Source organism: Cuculus canorus, chromosome 9 (assembly GCF_017976375.1).
Source record: "Cuculus canorus isolate bCucCan1 chromosome 9, bCucCan1.pri, whole genome shotgun sequence".
In the NCBI taxonomy this organism is placed as follows: Eukaryota; Metazoa; Chordata; class Aves; order Cuculiformes; family Cuculidae; genus Cuculus; species Cuculus canorus.
Window position 1 is genome coordinate 22,892,004 of NC_071409.1, and position 20,476 is coordinate 22,912,479.

Here is a 20,476-nt window from a genome sequence, read left to right on the forward strand (position 1 = left end):
CAAAGATGGATTTTTTTTTCCATGTAAATAAATCCATTTGACACACAAAGAAAGGAAAAATTAAATGCCAAATGCTTTAGTACCCACAGCCATGAAGACAGCTACAAAATTTGCAGATTCTAGACATAAGATAGAAGGAAGAGAAATATTTACTTCTAACAATTATTCTGCAGATTCTGGACCTAAGATGGAAGAGAAATATTTACTTCCAATAGAATTATTCTATTCCCTGGTTTGTCCATCTCATGCAGAGAGATGAAACCTCCTATCCAGCTCACACCTGAGACTGACCCAGCTGGTGTCAGAGTTCATTCAAGCAAAATCCTCCTTTGCTGGGGTAACTGGATCAGTCACTGACCGCAGATGGAGAGTAGTTTCCTGCTTTAGGTTTTTGTCTTTAGAAAATATTAAACTAGTCACATTTAATTCCCCCCAGAACAAACTACCCCAAAATGAGCTCAAGAAAGTTCTTACAGTTCTTACAAGGTCTCCAGATTTTCAGAGTATTAACTGACACCAGCACTTTTCTACTTCCAATATGTAGTATTGAAGAAGAAGAAAGAAGTGAGCAAGAGGCATTTGGGAATATTTGACAAGTGTCTGTATTAGAAGACCAATAAAAAGAAATCGATAGCCAACATAACACAGCTAAACCACGTCCCTCAGTGGCACATCTGCACGTCTTTTAAAGACCTCCAGGGATGGAGACTCCACCACTTCTCTGGACAGCCTGTTCCAATGCTTGATAACCATATCCATGTAGGACTTATTCCTAACATCCAATCTAAATCAGCACATAGTACAACAACCTCCTGACAAATTAGTCTACACCATTTCCCTCTTATTTTCCAGCATCATAGTAAGGACAGGTGCTTTTTTATGCTCAGAAGATCATCGGATTAGATGATCACAGATGGAAACAGAGCTCAGCTTGGGGAGTTACACCGGTACCAGTGACACCTACTGATGTGCATCAGCCCTTCAGCATAGAAATTGTCTCCCTCTACTTCACATACGAGCTCAACCACTCTGTCTTTCAATGACTGTCTCCAAATCCAAGTTCTGAGCAAAGGCTGTAGTTACACAGTCCTCCAAAAATAGTATTTCAGCAATAACAACTGAGAATGGTTCATCTAACTACGAGGACAACAAAAAAAGACAATTTGTTACTGTCACCCTGATTGGTATTTTAAATAATCCTGACAAGTAGTCTTATTAGTCACTACCTGATGTTATCTCCTATGATGCAACATGAAAAGAACCATCATTTGAAACAGCATTTCCTTGCCTTGCTTTTCTGTTCATAATTGTCAGGTAAGAAATACAGCTCATCTTGGGCCAGTAAAGCATTAATGTAGGATTGCAGCTACATTTGTTGCTTCTATAAATAGCATTTCATTGCAGACCAGGAGTGTTCACAGTGGAATTTATACCACTTTAGCAATAAAATGAAAGTCATGTTGTGGAAACAGCATAAAAATGCATATTTAATGACAAAATCTTGTAAATCATAGCCTAGCATAGTGTTAAAGTCATCCTTTTCTTGCAAAAACATTGAAGAGTGTACATACTAACCAACTTAACACAGGTCATATGTTTCGATCGTCGGGAATTGTAAAGTGGCTCAGTACCCATTGAGCTGTCTCAGCATTTTAGGGCTTAACTGAAAGATATGAAGCAACAAAATTCAAACGTGACTATTCAGTAGGTGCATCTGGTCACCGTCAGGGAACAGCATTTGAGCAATACTGTTCAGCAGGCGGTGCAAGGACGGGAGGCTGGCAAGCATGGTGTTCGGTCTTTGGATGAGGCAACTACTCAGCCTACAAATATGACGGAGATAACCTAACAGAAATCCCCACTGGCCAATAGTCATCACTTCTCACTATTCTGAGGACCTTGATCATTGCTGCTCACCATCAGGTTGTCCCATCATACTTGGGATCTGGTGGAGTTTTGTCTCCATTACCAGATCAACAGTAAATATTTGTCACAAATTTGAGCCTAATGATTTTTGCACTAACATGGGCAGTTTCAAATTTGTGGTAGGTGAATAAAGATGTTCAAGAATAGGAGAACATGATCATCAAGGTAAAGTGAACCAAGTCAAAAAGAAAACAAAACAAAAAGCAAAATGCAAACATCAACATCTTTGTTTATCCACAGAAACTGAAGAAACTACTTACAAACAAGTCCTATTTGCTACCTGTTTTCTTAAGTTTTCTAGGATCAATAGACTAATGGGCATATTTGTTTTCCCCTTTTCTAATCAGTGAAAGAAAACCCAAGGGAGAGGGACTTAAGAGAGTGGGAAGAAGACTGAAATAGTAAATAAAAAAAAAAAAAAGCTAGGAAATAAGAGAAGAGAGGGATAGGGACAAATGGAAAACATAATATAAAGCTTTGCTTCCACAGAGCTTATTAAAGCTTTTAACCAGCTGCCTTCATGTGAAAACAGAAAGAACATAATTTTCAATTTATATTTTGAACTTCAATAAACTCCTTTTGCCTAGACAATTACTTTCACTTCATTTGTGTATTTTCCTAAGTAAAAAAAAATTCTGAATCCCAAGAAATTCCCACAGAGTTAACTTAGAGATTTTTTTCTTCCAAAAAGCAGGAAACTCAGCAGGAGAGTCTCAGTGAAGACATGCAAAAAAAAAAAGTGTTCTAAATATTCCAGGGCTTGACTTCAGGGGAGCGCTAAAGGATGTTGGGGTTCCATGTGAAAGCAGAAGATATCACTCTGCTTCTCATCTGCCTCTCTTCATTTAAAAGAAACATGATGGCATGGACTCACAGCAGCTTTGCAATCATTTCTGAGCACAAGAGGCTGACCTGGCTCAAGAGGTCTGCTATAAATAAACTACATGTTTAATTTAATACAAGGGCTTTAAGAAAGAAACAAGGGAAAGATGATCCAAAACAATGCATTCCTTAAACTTCTTTAGCGTCCTTAAAGTGCCAAAATCAGAAGATGTTAGCCATACATGAAAACCAAAGGGTGATGCATGTTTAGAAGAAAAAAACCCCACCATAAATACTGTAAAGGGACAACTGGCATTGGATCAGGGAATTCTGCCTGAAGCAGAGAAACCAGGAGTCTCATGGAGCCTGATGAACCTGAAAGAATCAGACATGCTGAAATATGCTATGCTAAAATAAAATATTCAAGATATAAATATGCCCTCCTCTGGCAGTGGCCCGAACCCTACATTTAAGACAAGCAGGACAAGTGTCTAAAGGCTTTTTGAACCTTGCCAAGACACCAACCATGTTCCAGACAGATGGCAGTCACCAGCACATGGAGGAGCAGTAACCACTATAAATTTTCCATGGCCAGCAGGCTCAAATGGACAAAGAGGCAGTGTCAATGCTTCCACCGATGAACAGAGTCCAATACTAACAGGGGAACTGAATGGGAGAACCTGCCCCAAAAAAATCACCCCTGTGCTGCAGCAATAAGTTCAAAAGGATTGTAGGTTTATCAAAGAAGACTGTGTGTTTTGACGAGATCAATATTGCTCTTCTGTTACACACGAGAGGGAGAGAAGTACAAGCATGTCACTTCTGACTCAATGAGTATTTGTTTTACACTTTCAGTAATACAAAATCTTGTATTTCATTAAAAAAATGAGCTAAGCTTTAAAATGTTTAAAATATTCTATATTTTACTCAAGAAACTGAAATTTTCAGCAAGACCTTTCAGAAACAACAAACAGCAGCACTACACATCTTGAAGGACTGTCAAATGACTTTTTCCTTGAACTCACTTATCACCAACAACTTTTTGCTTCTCTCTTACCATCATCCAGCCCATGTCATGCAACCAGCCAATTCGAAGTCCTCAGAGCAGGACACGGAATTCAAGGACCTTTCTTTTTCTTTACTATTTTGATAGTTTTCCTTGTTGGTTTAAATGCTCTTTCATGCAATGCCATTTTCTTTCTTTGCTGCATACAGCAGGTCTACAGATAAACAAGGTAAAAGTTTTTCTTCCACTCTTGTAAAGACTTGGGTAAGTGCTCTTCACTTAAAATGGCAATGCTCTAACAGAGCTGTGAACAGCCACAGAATATTCTTCTTCATATCTATAACTACAGAAACCTTCTCCTTCCTAGCCAGTCATACTTCAAATAGATGGACAGATCAAATAGGCCAAATTTGATGGTTTTATTAGGAAAATTTATGTATATAGAGAGACAAATGAAAATCAAAAGGTAGGAGGGAAGGAGGAAAAAAAAAAGAAAAATATTTTCCTTGTGTCTTCATCATTATTTCATGATTAAATGTAATTGGAAAACCCATCAGGCCTAAACAGCTATCACATCTCTGGTTCAGAGGGAAAAAAATCCACCATTAAAAAAAGGCTATTTTGAATTAGGTATTAGGCCTATTGCTATTTCCTAGACTGGATATAGAAAGGAGCCTATTTCAGCATCTCTCAGGTCACCAGCAAATATTACGATTATGTGCCTCCATGCAATTGAGGCACAGATGTAGGAAGACTATTGAGCTTTGGGGGATAATCAGATTTATTTTTTTCGATAAGTAGAGCATATTATTTTCAAGTGGTTAACTGAGAATAACTCTTGCAGAAGTACAATATAACAGTAATTATTCTGAAATCAATGGCACAAAAGGGTTCATTTTAAATCATATTATGATTGCTGGATTAAAGTAGTTATTATATAATCGGATAGCAATTACTCCACCTTAATAATTTCTGGGTTTCGAAGGGTGGAAGTGATAATATAAGATACAGCAGGTGTCAAATTTTAGACTTTGGAAATGAATATTCCAAAGGCTGGAAAGAAACAAACATATTAGCATATAAAAACCACAAGCATAGAATATAGCTAAAAATATAAAAATACTTCAGCCCTCTTGAGCGGACATTCAGAAACAGTTCATTCATGACAAAGGACTTTCAACGCATGGTTAAATCACAAGAAAACTGAAGATTCTCATCATCCCTTCTCTGAATAAACTTAGTGATTTCTTGTATAATCAACTTTATTGCCCATGACTTGGCCACCTCTTTACCAGATCAGTGCGACAAGTCCCTAACAGCTCACAGATTTGCAGAACACTGGAGAGACATGCTCCATGTCTTCATTATGCTTGGTTTTGCTCTAGTTCAAACTTCTGCCAACTCTTTTACTGCAAAGGCAGCATCAGCCATGTGGTCCTTCCTGGGTTTATTGCATCCTTGTCTCACTTCTCTTTAATCCAAATCTCTCTTCTGGTTTCTTTAAATACCAGATGCCTACTGCTTTTTTGATCATCTCTCACTCAAAGAGCAGCATTTTTCCAGATGCTACCGAAAACCCAGCTCAGAAGAGTTGGAAAGAATATAAACAAACAGCCCTCTTAACAGCCTTTTCCAATTCCTCTATTCTTTCTATGTTAGTTTTCACTTATTCCTGGCTCCTAAAAGAAATCCATGCTAACAGACCAAAGCGGTGAGGTTTTTAACAGATTCAAGAGCCTGTTCATCATCCTTAGATTGAGGAACAAAGGCTCTATTTCTAGTCTCCTTAGAGAAAATCTCATCTGTGCCTCAGTGGACACCACCAGTGCCTAACAGTTGTAGTGAGAAGGTAGGACTAAGTACACAGCTTCCTTATTATTCTTTAAAAAAACAGCTCTCCGTGAAAAGAATATAACGGTTTGTATTACAATTACTAATATTGGTTTGTATTACAAACCAATTGCCAAGTTAAAATAAAATCTACTTAGTTTCTAAAAGACAAATATTTGAGGCATGCCATCAAATCCAAAGTCCATTTGGCAAGGTAAGTAGACACTGAGGTTCAATATATCCTAAGATAAATGTGCAAAGTTTAATACAGTTAGAGAAAGGAAAAAGAAACATCTCTCATCTACATTGATAGTAGTTTTACTAGAAGAAAGTCAATACACAAGGATTGTGTACAATCCTACCAACATAGGGACACACCGAGGAAAAGCAGACCCTGAAACATAATCAGGCTGTAACGTAACCAAATGCATTTCTGTCACTGAATGCTCCTGTAAGATTGATTTCTTTCAACGAGAATTTGCAGTGACAAGATTAGTACAAGTGCTTCACAAAATCTATCAAAATCTATCAAATTCACAAAATTCAGTTACAGAAGTTTGAAGTGAAAGCCATCAACAGAAAAAGGATTTGATTAGAATCTAAAGAGAAATAATTTTTAAGAATATTATAACCTTAAAACCCAAAATAAACAGAGAGATGTCACAAAAGTCATGGAGGAAAAAGAAAGTGTCTTCCATTCAGATTTCCATTTTTGGAATAAATACTCCACAACTCTTATAGAAGATACTCAGTGATCTGCGTTAAGATGGTGTGGACTAGACTCAAGAGAACAAATAGCAAATACGTGCACATGGTGAAAGTGTCAGACAGCTCAAAAAACTGCAGTCACAACATTTCTACTAACAGCGTTTGTTCCTACCAGTGCCAAGACAGATGTTGACCAGAGTTGCACGCAGGTTGTTTTAGTGCCCCTGCAGACACAAGAGTGCAGGATTTTAATATAAGCCCTGCAGTTACTAATGCACCACACCAAACGCCTGCTTCTTTGAGCAGCAGCCGTGGTTGGACTTCTGTTAACCACAGGGCCATTCCTTCTCCTACAGCATTCAGTAATCAGAGTGCCCTCTTGCACATGAGCAAGCAGGGAAGAAAATCATCATCCCCAAGTCTGTGATTAATTTATGACCCATGGTGAGATGCTTGCTTATGGTAGCTTACATAATTAGAAGTGCTGTTAATAGTCATAACGAGCTGATTTCGGAGTCTAGCAATGCCCATGAGCCACAGAAAGACTACACATGCGGCACTGAATTTTAGCCCCAAAGTTATCACCAAGTTCAACAGGCACAGGACAATCTCTGCTGTCTGTTACCATCAAGGCAAAAAAACCCCATTGTGCTAAAAAGTGTTTCTCTGTGTGCTTTAAAGCAGATACCAACATCACAAAACATTAAGGTAGCATAAGTAAGGTCTTTGTTATGCAAAGGCATATTAACCATCTCAACCAACTTTTTCAATCTCATTTTTTCTGCTTACTTTTCATAAAGACAGCTTCTATATCTTACATAGGCTTCCTAATTCCTTCTCAAACTAGCCTCATGTTGAGTCTACACATGCTGGAGTATTAAGAGCATGACACCAAGATCCCAGAGATCTATATGGTGCTATACAAAGCTGGGAAGTAAACTGCAAGGCCATATTAGAGACTATTTTCCTCAACCTAAACCACTTGCATGGTACAAGTAAAGCACCAGTATAGACAACAGGGCAAAGGAGGAAGACTTCCAATCAAGTATTTCTCCACCACCTCACCAGAAAAGCATTGAAATACTCGTGGATATCGAACTACTTGGAGAAAAAGGCTTAAGGTGATGTAGAAATATCGACTCTACTGAAACAGTTTCACAAGGTAGGACATTTTAGTAGGTCTACTCACAGAAAAGAAATTTCCAAAGATCAACGGCAGCAAGATGCACAAACCCTTTATTGCAGGTGATTTTTTAAATGTTAAACCAAGAACCTTAAATGAATACTTATATATTCTCCAGAAACTGAAAACACTGAATACAACTATTACTCTTTCACCAGAAATAGAAGCTGAAAAAAAAGTTAATACTGTGGTTCTTAAACTTTTTCATCCATCTTATTTAGAAACTCTGAGAAATGCTGCTACACCATTAACCGAAGCTACGATTTCCATGTAACATAGATCTCATCTCAACAATTGCACTGACACGTCCTTCATGCACTCTGATATATGCTTGAAAGACAGAGCAAAAAAAAAAAGTTATTATGAAAAGAAAAAAATGTTGCGCGACTCCCGTCCACATACAATTTTAAAACCAAGAAAGCCATGAGCTAGAGAAATTGGCAGCTGGCACTTTGGCTTGTCAGCTGCCAATGCACTGCATTGTTTTAATTGTTGGAAATGATTGATTATGCAGCTGAGCTACCGAGGTAGCTGAACAATTTCATGACAACACAAACAATGGTAATGTCACTCACTCTCCTCCAGATACGTGGTCAGATAGAGAGAACAGTACTGTTTTGCAGTGCTAAATTACAGCATCGAGGAGAATAGCTACGATTATTTTCCCTGTCACTAAAGTTCAGTGTTTGTTGTTACATCTATGTGAACACCTGTTACCTGAGCTAGTGCACATCATTGGTTTGGAAGTGCAAGGAAAAAAACATTTTATATAATAAATATACACACTCACATAAATGCTTTGTCTCATACTTTCCCCTCCAAGCATAAGTATTCTGGAGAATATTCAGAATGCTCAAGTTTATATCGATTAGGAAAGCAGGTCTTGCATCACACACAGGAATGGTTCTTTTTTATTTTAATAGGAGGGGTGTATTCCATTCCCCCCCCAGAATTAACTTTGTTCAGATCAATAGGTATTTGGAGGATGCGATAAGTAGGAAAGCAAGCTGGACATCTTCATTTGATTCTATTTCAGTCTCTCCAGCACACAAACCATTGCCAGTGACTGATTTTATTCCATTTCCAGACAGGTTGACTTCAAGTTCAATGGGAATAAGTACTAATCCAAGAAACCTGTCTTTTCAGGGTTGTTTTTTTTTTGGACAGGGGGAGGATGGGATTCAGCCACCAGGGATTTTGTGGTTTGTTTTTCCTGCATCCCAGTGAGCTTCATCTCAGAAACCCAGAGACAAAACCTAATGGACTGTTACAAAGCACAACCTCCAGACTGTGAAATCCAGAGAACAACAGGGAATGGGAGGGAAAGGAGGTGGGGGTAAACACCACAAACAAGAGAAAAAGTAGTTTGCCACAGGCAATTATGCAAGTCTCAGTGCTGGAGCATTGATTCTGGAGGAGCTTCTGGTTCATCACCCAAACCTGACTTAGAGAGGAATACTGCTGGTTTGTTGTGTTTTCATTCCAGCTGCCACATTGTTTATAATTAGCAAGTTTTTCATGCATCAGAGCAAGGGCCTGATCCTTCAGGCTGTAAACACCAGCTGAGAGATCAAGAGAAGTCAATCCACTATGGGAAATACCTACAAACAATACTGCAAGCTTGTCCAATCTCTCCCTCTTCAAACATCTTGATTTATTAGAAACACTGTTGGGGCATATACAATTTTTGTGATTCTATCAGATGGCCCATTCCAACTTAAGCCAATAACAAGAGCCATTTCTATAAATATTACAGGAGAGGAGCCCAACACTGTGATGTTCAGTCAGAAAAACACTCCTCTGGGCTCAGCAGCTACGGACCGAGACGACCTCCTGCTTTGAAGACTACAAAACTTTAAGGCTGGCCCACCAGGTCTTACAGTTGTCCTTAAGTAGTCTTATTTGACCACTTCAGGGACCTAAAGTAAGGTAATTGTACTGACGAGGAGCTGATTCTTCTAGTTTGTACTACATGCAAGGTGCCAAAATCTCCCAGCTAATGAAGAAGTGCAAAGATCAGTGCCAAAGAAGAATGAAAGCAGCGATCTTACTGGTATAGGATATTTCTCATGAAAAAGAATCCAGCAAGACACTGTTCTCCATCTTGCTGTAACCACACAGGTTTTCTTCCACGATGCACGTCCCGCTTGTTCTTTTCTTGTTTACCCTTCAGCACTCCACCACAATGCAGAATAATGATAGTATGCTGCACTGCTCTGCCCCATGCACTCAGTCTCAGGTAATACATTTCACTACTAAGGCAGTGACTCCACTCCCCTTCAGGTGATTAATGGCCAGAATCAGTCATCAGGACAGTAAATTTTAGGAGACTTCACCATAGAAGGATTTTTGAGCTCAAAGCCCAGGTGAATAGAGAGACAGTAGAAACCATGAAAAACAAATTGAGAGAGACCATACAGCCCCCTGCCACGTCAGCCAGCCATGCCCTCCCCCTCAAGGCCCCTTCCTGCAAATCTCTTCAACCAAGGAAAAGCAAAGTTTGGTGGGAAGCCGCTCTGAGAGTCAAAGTGCAGCTTGGAAACTTCCTTCCTATAGAGCTGCTTCCCAAAGCAGAGGAGAAAGCAAACTCCCAGTTCCCACCCTGGCACCAGTCCAAGGCACAGCCCGTGGTCGCATGTACCCCAGGAAGCTGCTGGATCTCGTATCATTGACATAACTCCTCAGCATACACACGGCCACAGCAACCAAACTGCTCATAGCAAACCTGGGCAGATGGTCTCTCCTACAGCAGCCCAAAGACAGTGACACCCAAAGGGAATCAAATCCAGCCTCAATATCTTGTTCAGGGGGATTGCTACAACTCAGATTCCTTACCTTGAAGGCAACAGCTCTTCCCATTCCCAGAAACAGGCTAGCAGCAACATCCAAACCCTCTGCAAGCTTCAACCCATGAACTCCACACCAACAATTAAAAGCTGTGCTTTATCTGTCACTACTTCCTCCCTTCCTCTTCTGATAAATGTTCTCCCCGCAGCACTCTGCTTTCCCAAGGTGCTCTACTGGCAGCAGCTGTTTCTGATCTGCACCCTGGTCACAGCTGAGAGAGATAATGCAGGTGCATTTCCTCCAACTTTAGGGCCTTTGAGGCACACACCTGCCAGCAACCCTGGGCAGAGGGAAGAGGGTAAGCACCACCACGCTCTGCTCCTGACCCTTGGCGGGGTACGCTTGAAAATAAGTGGTGTCACACCCAGGATCCACGAGTTACACGTTTGCGTCTGGGCTTCTTTTGACCTGCACAGTCAAAAGACAGTGGTTTGTTTATTTGTGCGGCGATCTGGAGGCTGACAAGGTCACTCTAAGGGTGAAAACCAAAAGCAAAATATATTCTGGCTTTAACCAAAATAAACACAACAAAATACGGGGATGTGCTGCTGAGATATGGGGTGCAACTTTCCAAAGTTGCTTAAAGCAGATTTCAATCTTTTCGGATCATGATCTGATCCCTGAACACAGACAAGCTCACTTGGATTCGATCGGACACACACTGATACAAGTAAAAAACAGTAAGGTAAGGAGAGAGAGAGAGAAGGGAGAAAGAATCACCGCATAGGTGGACAACAGCAGATCCTCAGGAACATGTGGTCCAGGCTGGTCCTGTTGAAGTGATGGATGAGTGAACCCCGCGTGGCTCCTTGCGAGTTCTTTTATAAGGCCAGTCCATGCCCATCAGCATGTGAACGGGGTTCTCACCATGCGTGTGCAGAAGCCAGCTCAGGGTGGTGAGCTTGGCCAGGCGAGGGGAGCGGTGCTTGCTCCTGCACCTCCTCTCCGTTGAACCTGCCCCCACAGGCACCGCCTTCAGGCAATATGCGAAGCTCAGTCTTTGGGAAATGTCTGCTGCTGCACCCCCTCCACAAAACAAGGGCACAAACGGTCAACTTTCAAACAAAATACTTAAGGCAAAGAAAGCCGTAAACTCAGACTTTAGAAATGGTTTGACTCAAAGAACAGCAAACTGTGCATTGCACTCTCTAGGTTTTCTCAGGAGCTTAAGTGCACTTCTTTAAGTGCAGTTGAAGTTAAGAAAGGCTTATTAGGTAGGTAGGTGTTACATCTCCATCATAAAACTGGAAAGGACAGAGACAGAAAAAAATCCAATTTTTAGCCTTTTTTTTTTTTTTTGGAAGAGTTTCCTTTTATCTGACAACTGACTCAGTCTTTATATCTTATTGAGTAAAGTCATTGACATGGTGCATGAAGGATGCTTGGAATGTAGAACTGAAAATAAGAAGTCACTTCTAAAAGTGCAGTTGTGTGTGTATTTCTTAAAGATCACACAGTGCATTGAGAGAAAGAGACCACTGGTCATCTCAGTTCCCAGCCCACTGTTTTAATGCTTATACTGTACCTAATTGATGGGTAAATGGTTTATCCAAAGGATGTGGTTTAACCTAAAACGTGGTTACATTTAGATGCCATATCTTTCTCTATCTAAAGTAATGGCACACATGCCTAGAGCCAACAAGGCAAATCATAGAATCATAGAATAGTTTGAGTTGGAAGGGACTTTAGAGATCATTTAATTCCACTCCCCTCACCATGGGCAGAGACACCTCCCACTGGATCAGGCTGCCTCATCCAACCTGGCCTCGAACACTTCTAGGGAGGAGGCATTTATATCTTCCCTGGGCAACCTGTGCCAGTGCCTCATCACCCTCATGGTGAAGAATTTCCTCCTTCTGTCTAATCTAAATCTTCCCCTCTCCACTTTATAGCCATTCCCCCAAGTCCCTTCTCTACACACCTTTGTAAAAATTCCCTCCCCAGTGAATTTGTTATCTTCCTTTTGCTGATTTCAGCTTCATGAGGTTTTTAATAAGACCATTAGCAATTTTTACCCCATGATATATAATGCATATTTATTTCTTTATATAACATAAATGCAATATTGACAATGTCCAGGGAACTCTCAAGCAAACACAGCAATGTTCAAAATCTACAGATTAAAAACAATTTATTCCTTTGAAAAATTTGTCTTATTAGAAGCTAAAACTTTTCCAACTGTAAGTGTCAGTGGTTCAACTGGATCAAACTATATTCCATTCTTTCTTCATTTGACAAATTTTCCTTTAATTCACGTGCAATTTTTAAGAGCATAATCAACCACAGCTCTGATAAGTGAAATTTTTATAAATATATACCCTAAAATGATTTGAGAGTGACTTAGCTACACTGAAAGCAAGTCAAAACAAAACTAAACTTTCTGAATGCACAAAATACCCCCATTACCTGCAGCACTGCACCCAGCGCCCCATAAGCTGACATTTTCCATGTGCCCTCAAGACAACTGACGTCAGGTGCAAAGAAATGCTGGAAAGCGTATTGAAAAAGAAAAGAGCAGTTTTCGGCAATTTTCACATCAGCAGACAACTTCTTTGTTTTCAGACTGTTACAAGACTTCAACTCATGGATTTTGAACTAATGGTTGGGAATGAAGCACCAATTATTTGCTGTGTGGATGCCAACGTCCAGGGGAAGGCACAGCACCGCAACACTCACTACCTGCATGTACAGTTATTCTGTTTAATACTTATTTGATCATATACAACTAATTATCCCCACAATTAAAGGATTTTCTCAGTCAACATAATGATGGTTGCAAGTTTTACTGTATCATTTGTCTTTATACAAGATACCCATTTGAATTTAAGGCAGTGGCAAACTCTCTTACCCATATCTTTGTTGACCTGATAGGAAAACCCAGACCATCCTAATGTGGATTAGTCATATAAAGTTGCTCCTTTCTGTAAATTGATTTGGCAACAAAAGTCTTAAGCTACTTTTAGAGCAAAATAGTAGATAAAATAATCATGAAAATGGATCATAATAATCTCTTTCTTTTCTCTTTGATTTATGATCCATATATCTTTTTATTTCTCTTTTGGAAAGGTGATTGGCATTCAATTTGTACTCTTTTAAAATCCCTTTAGAACATCTCACAGGAAGTTTCTATTATGAGTTGAGTTCCTTAAGTCAATGTAATGTCATTTCTTCTTGGACTGTTCTTTTGGCTCTTTGTTGATATGCTACTGAAAGCCATTTTAGGTTTTGATAACTGCAGCCTAAAAGAAACACAATCCTGCTTTCAGGGAGAGAAGGACATTCAGAAATCCTCCTGACAGAAATTAATGCAGGATTTGGAAACCTCAGAATCAGACAATGAAATAGCACAGAAGACATCTTTCATTCTCCTTATTCTACAGATGTTTCTTTTCTGGTTACCCCTGTGACTTAGTGGTGTCCCACAGGTTGTTTGTCAAACAACTCCCATTAAAGACAAAGAATTAAAAAAAAAGGACTTGCTAGGCTCCTTTGATCTGGGATCAAAGATACTGCAAGGAATGCCATCTTCTGCAATCAAGTCCTTTCCTTGGGATTAGGTCCTGAATTTAGCTGACAGCCCATGCTTCTGCCTCAAAGTCTTCCCATTTACACAGACAAGGAGAAAATAGAGTCCTATAACATTGCAATAGATCTAGGGGGAAAAAAAAGTTTTATTTTACTTTTCTCCCTTTTTGAGCTTTACTTTTTTACAGCATGTTTTTAAAATTTCACTATTTACCTTCCTTTTCTTATACTGGACATCTGACATTTGTCTTATTGATCGACACTTCTATTCAGCCTCACACCAGATATTTTTTCTTCTGCAGTTAATATGTCTCATTTACAGAGGTCCACAGTTTCAAACCTCTTCCAAATACATAACCAGATATTTGTTTCCTTAAATACCAACATTGTAGGAAAAACAATATTATAAATTTACCCTTACAAACACCATCTTTGATGAAGAGCACATCAAGTCTATTGTACAATACATGTCCTAAACTCTTGCCTACACGTTGCAAAGGTCTTGTGCTCACTGATAGCCACTCACAAATTGGAAGGGCTGTTTTCTCTCCCAGGACCAGGAATAGACAACTGCTATTGATAAGTTTGACTGAGACAGAGCTGGAAGGGGTGTTTTATCTCCCCTCAGCTACCTTTTTTAAAGCCCTTTGTTTTTCCTTGTCATGCAGGCAAGTGAAACTTCTGTGCCGTGAAATTGCAAACTGTTTCCATGGAGATGATTAATATGTTCATAAATCCACAATAATTCATTCACCGCAGGACCACAAAGGATGAAACATTGGTTGTGAAGAGAAGAAAATATCTTTAAACCCAGATTTTTTCCCCTTCTAATAATAATAAAAGGAAGAAAGAAAACACACAGACTGGGTAGCGACAGACTGGAGAGCAGCCCTGTGGGAAGCGAGCTGGGGGGTCTGTTTCATGGCAAGTTGACCATGAGCCAACAGTGCACCCTGGCAGCCAACGGTGTCTTGGGGTGAATCAAGCATGGCACTGCTAGCTGGTTGAAGGAGGGGTTTGTCCCACTCTACTCCACACTGGTGCTGCCCCCCTTGAATATTTTGTGCAGTTTGGGGCGCCGCAGTATTAAAAAGGATATCAAGCTAGTAGAGATTGTCCGGACGAGGCCACAAAGTTGGTGAAGGGTCTAGAGAGGAAGTCATATGTGGAGTGGCTGCAGTCACTTGGTCTATTCGTCCTGGAGAAGACGAAACTAATGGGGGACCTTATAGCAGTTCACTGCTTCCTCACAAGGGAAGGAGAGGGGAGCGAGGGCTGATTTCTCTGGTGATCAATGATAGGACCCAAGGGAATGGCAGGAAGTCATGCCAGGGGAAGTTTAGGTTGGATATTAGGGAAAGGTTTTTCACTCAGAGAGTGGTGGAACCCTAGAACAGGCTCCCCAGGGAAGTAGTCATGGCAGGAAGCCAATATTCAAGAAGCATTGGGACATATGGTGTAAATGTTGAGGTTGTCCTGTGCAGGGACAGGAGTTGGACTCAATGACTCTTGTGGTCCCTTCCAACTCAGGTCATTCTGTGATTCAGCGAAAACAAGGAAAAACAAGTGAAAGGCAAATAAAAATATCTTTTACTTTATTTTGTCTCCTGTATGGTGTTCAAGTAGTATCTGAGTAGATGTCCAAGCTACTTTGGGCTAGTAGAATTAGAAAATGCTAAAGTACACCTAATCATCAAACATTTCAATATCTAAAAGGTGAAACAAGTTTGTTCAATGATAATTAAGGCACGCAGATGGTGTATTATTATAATAGTTCCACCATGTGATAGGTACTTTCAGGCAGATAATATGTTATACTAAGGATTCAAGGTCAATATTATGTGTTCAATAACAGCATAGGTGTGAGAAGAGTCATCTTTTATGTTATGAAACTGCAGCACCTCAGAGGGTAGTGTGTGGCAGTTCTTGGCAAACACTGAACTTTGTGATGGACACCAGTACAGAGAATCACATCCTTAGCCAATACTGAGCCTTTCCAAATGGTTTAATGGAAACTGGTGCAGCTGTCAATCATTTTGAACAGTCCTGCTTTTAAATTAAATCATAGTTTTACTTAAGACTCCAACATAAATATATATACCAAATGAAATGTATTGAATTTTCACTATGTTTGAAGCAAAACTAATTAAAAAATACTAACAGGAATGTGTAGAAAGCTCATGGTCGTATCGGTGCACAGTTATCAAAGAGGAAAGAGAAGTGCTCTGTAATGTCTCAGAGCTTTCACACAAACTATACCTTTTTAACTGCATCTCCCAGTAGTGAATATTTTGCTACTAAAGCTGTGTTTATAAAATTCAGCTAACTATCCTGGGATGTGATAGACAAGCTGAGCTTTTCCACTTTCTTAATATAGCCCTCTTAGCTAATGTCAGTGTTGTAAAGACTCACTTCAAAGCAAAAGAGGAGAGATGAAGGGCTAGATCTGGAGATGAAAATACTCTTTCCACTCTAGACTATCCAAAGAATCAGAAGCAATCAATTTTAATTAGATTAATTTAAAGTAATTTTAAATTTGAAATTTTGCGATGCAGTTCTGTCACCCTGATTCATCATGACTAGTTATTGGTTTTACCCTAGTTAATTTCAGTGATTTAAAGTGCTTTGGCAAAGATGCAAAACTTGGGATTAAGATACATTTGAGTACCTAATTTTCTAGATAACAAAATCTCACAGTATGACCTCACACAGGTCCATTTTCCTCTATGAGTCTGCAAAAACAAGATGTGGAGAGTCCAAAGGAGACACGCCATTTAGGCCAGTATACAAAAAAATCCCATTCCCTATGCGAAGACCAGAACCAACAACTCAGAGCTCAGCAATCCAACCACTAAATCCTTCTGCTTTCGGCAAGTCTGAAAGATTTTTTGAAAGGTCTGGTCCTAAGTTTACTAACTAGAGTCCACAGAGGAGAACTATGAGAAAGCATTAAAGGTAAGCATTCTGCCAGTGTATTTTGTACATTAAAATATAGGGTTCTGAAATTCTAAGGAGTGGTTGACAAAGCCCACAGAAAGCCTGCCATTCAACTTCTATAGGAAGAACTTCTACAGAAATTATCTAATAGTATGGACACTACTACGTAGAGCTGCAGCAGTCTGTGACTTCACTCCCATTTGATCAAACAGAGGCTTTTACAAAGGTAAAAGCAGCCTGGAGTTGCAGATACCCTTATTCTAATAGCGTATATATAAACATTTTGTAAGTACATGAGTAAACTAAACAAATTGGAGTATATTCCTATCTGAAACTTTCATCTTTTTCTTTCAAATAAGCGATTTTATTAGAGTGCAAGTCATACAGGCAGCACAGAGAGAGTTTGCGCCTTGCAAAAGTCTTCCTAGCACTGAAAGATTTTCTATTTCCGAATCTGTTTTAATGTTCCTACATAGCGTTCACAGCACTGACATATAGCTGCCCATTAACATGTACTACAGAGATTCAGGGAATAGCTGGTGAAGAGAGAAAGAAATTCAATAGCGCCTTGAAGTCAGAGAGGGTAACAGATGCGCTGGCTCCAGCACGCATCCTGCTGCAGTGGACCAGGGCCAGGGAGACTCCCGCTCTGCCCGTACGTGTTCAACCATGAGGGTTGGATCAGTCCCCGAAATGCAACTGCTGCTCCTGGCTAGCTGACGAAAGGAAAATCCAATCCCCGGGCACCAGATGCAGCTAAATGCTGTGACGGGTAACCCATCTACAGAGCACAGCGTGCTGGCTGGACCACTTCTCTCACTTTGGGAGCAAGGAGCAACCTGGAAACAAGAGTTTACAAAATACAGACCAAAGGAATTTGCACCTGTGCCATGCTGATTTATGAGCAACCCATATCTACTGTACACAAAGGCAAACAGGGCTTCCAGATGTATAGAATTCAGAAATAAGATCCGATGGAGACAATTTATGAAATACTATAGATTTCTCATTTTCTTATGCTTTTAATTTCTCCATCTAGAACTTTATCCTCAGTTCAGCTTGTCAAATTTCCAATTTTAGGTTTTCCTATACCCATATATATATATAAGGAATCTGCCCTTTATCCTGAGGTCACATTCCTAAAAACTTTTGTGTGTGGCACTGAGTAATAAGAATATGCTCAGTATTAACCAGCATTTATTAGAAACCTCAAAAATTTCCAGGACCTGTTAATATCCAGCTTGTGAGTGACACTGGGAAGTTCCTTATCCCTGGACCTCATTGTATTTAGGGCTTCAGTTCAGCTGCAGCTCAGGGCAGATAACACAGTACCATGACCTTTAACCACAAATGGAAATACAGTTCTTGGCAGCGCTCATCTGCTGTAGGGCTGAGGACCATGTAACTACCTTAGGTAGTCAATAGCACTGAATTAATGAAAGTAAGTCCTATTTTTGCTAGCAACTGTTTTCAAGTTCAGGCTTGTGTTATCTACTGTTGTAAGGAAAAAATTCAGGACTTCTGAGATGCTGAAATCAATGCTAGCAGCTAACTGAAGTAGTGCAGGCTTATAAAAACCTTGTCCTAAGCTAGATTACTTCTTAGTTTTACACCATTGTACTTTTCTCAGTGAGGTGGGACTCCAGCTCCTGGGATGTTTTGTAATTCAACTTTCATTTTATCTTTAAATGGCACACGCTCAACGTCAAGTGACTTCTGGTAAATGTCCTTCCTGGGCAGGTTTTCTAAGATCTCCCAGTTCTGTCTAAATCTGACTTCTATTGCTAATTCAAATTTTTGTTCATTATTTTCACCCCCTTGCTTGTATTAAAGACCACCATGCAGGCAACAAACTCAGTTTTAATACCATGTAAAATTTGGCTTTACTGAGGAAAGGCAAGGATGCTATTTAACCTTTATGAAAAAGAAAAGAGTGCATCTAATTCAGTGCCTTGCTTTAGCTTGTAAGAAAGTAATACTCAGTTTTAAAGCCTCAAAGTAGATTAATTTCTGCTTCAATAATGTATAATTCATTAATCGATCACCAAATCAGTTTCCCATCATTACTTTCCTAACCTGTTTCTAGACTTCATCCAGAGTCCATCAACTCTAATGTGGTGTCATGTGCTGGGAAACAACATGAAGAATGCCATGAGCAGGGAGGAAGGAGGGGAAGCAGCGGGGGGATGAAACACCGAGTCCCGTTTCTCCCCACATTCAGCCCCATTCTCATACTAAGTTTTTATTCCTACTTTTAACCTTGTTTCCCACATGCGGTGTTGGAAATTTTCAGGATGCAATAATTTTCCATTTTCTACAAGGCACAATATTCTGAGAGTACTTATATCTAGCATGTTCTTCCTCCTTTGGAAAGGAGGTACCGGTACAATAAGTACCGCTAACAATCAGAAGGTTCTCTGCTTTGCACAGTCCAAGGAAAGCCAGAAAGCATGGTTCGGCTTGGCTTCAGAGGATGTGAGAGGGAAATCTCCGGATGTACTTTCAGCCCCATAGTTAAGGGCGAGACAGACTCCAGCCTCGAGCTCAGAGGAAACTTCATTCAATAATTTCAGACCATTAGATACTCCAAAAAGACCTGGATGTGCAAACTCCTGACTTCCCCCACAGCTGCGAGTGACCTGGGGGAAGCAGAAAATGTCATTTCTAACCTGTACTGGTGATTACCTCAGAGATGGGCACAGCAGTCCCCTGCCCAAAAGGGTTTCCAGATGGAAAAATCCAGATTGTCCTTTCTGAAGGACTCTCCACATGAGGTTTGTGTGGCCTGCACAGGGCTGAATTCCCTGCTCAAGTTCCTCAGCAAATCTCAATAAAAGCCATGAGGAAAAAAATGAGCAAGTAATGAACAAGCCTTAAAGTATTTAAAAAAAATAATAAAAATCAATAAATCTAATTCAAAGTCATTTTCTACCTCCTCTCCAGTCCTGTTTCATTTAGGTAGATGGTATCTGTGAGCATCCTGCAAAGTAATGTACCTTTAGCAATGCAAAAAATGAAATTCATACTGTTCTATTAGTATGTTCTGTATTTAGTGAGCTGTGGAGAATCTGTTATCAAGAGAGAGAATTTTAGGTCTAATTACCTCGACCAAGAGGAAAATGGGCCCCTAGAGGTATAAACCAAAGCAAACAGCAAATACATTTATTGTAACTTATCATTCAGTAACATCACGAACAGGATGAGATTTGGTGCTGTGATGACATAATGTAAATTCAAACAGCTGCCTGAATGACTAGGAAAGGCAGTCGCTATCAAACTACACTGACTCTTTTAAAACTTATTTACTGACAGGGACTGTGTATTAAAAAAAAAAGAATCTCATAGTCTGTTACTCATATTTTAATTATAGACTCACCTATTTGCCAGCGAACCACACAACCTGTCTTAGAAATGTAGTCAGTTTAATAAAACTGCTGTTCTCTCATAGTTCATTTTGCTCACTAAAATTCTTTGAATTACACAAAGGTCCCTTCAGCTCACAAAATTGGACACTTCATGATTTATTATGACAACGACTACATACCGCTCACCTAAAATGAGCAGAGAAAATAATTGTTATTCATTCTTACAGTTTAATTTTTTTTTTCCCTCCTCTTTAAGTGCTATCGCCTAATGTGTTTTAAAAATAGGTAATTTTAGTAATGGAAAGACTGATGATCTCCTGTCCAAGG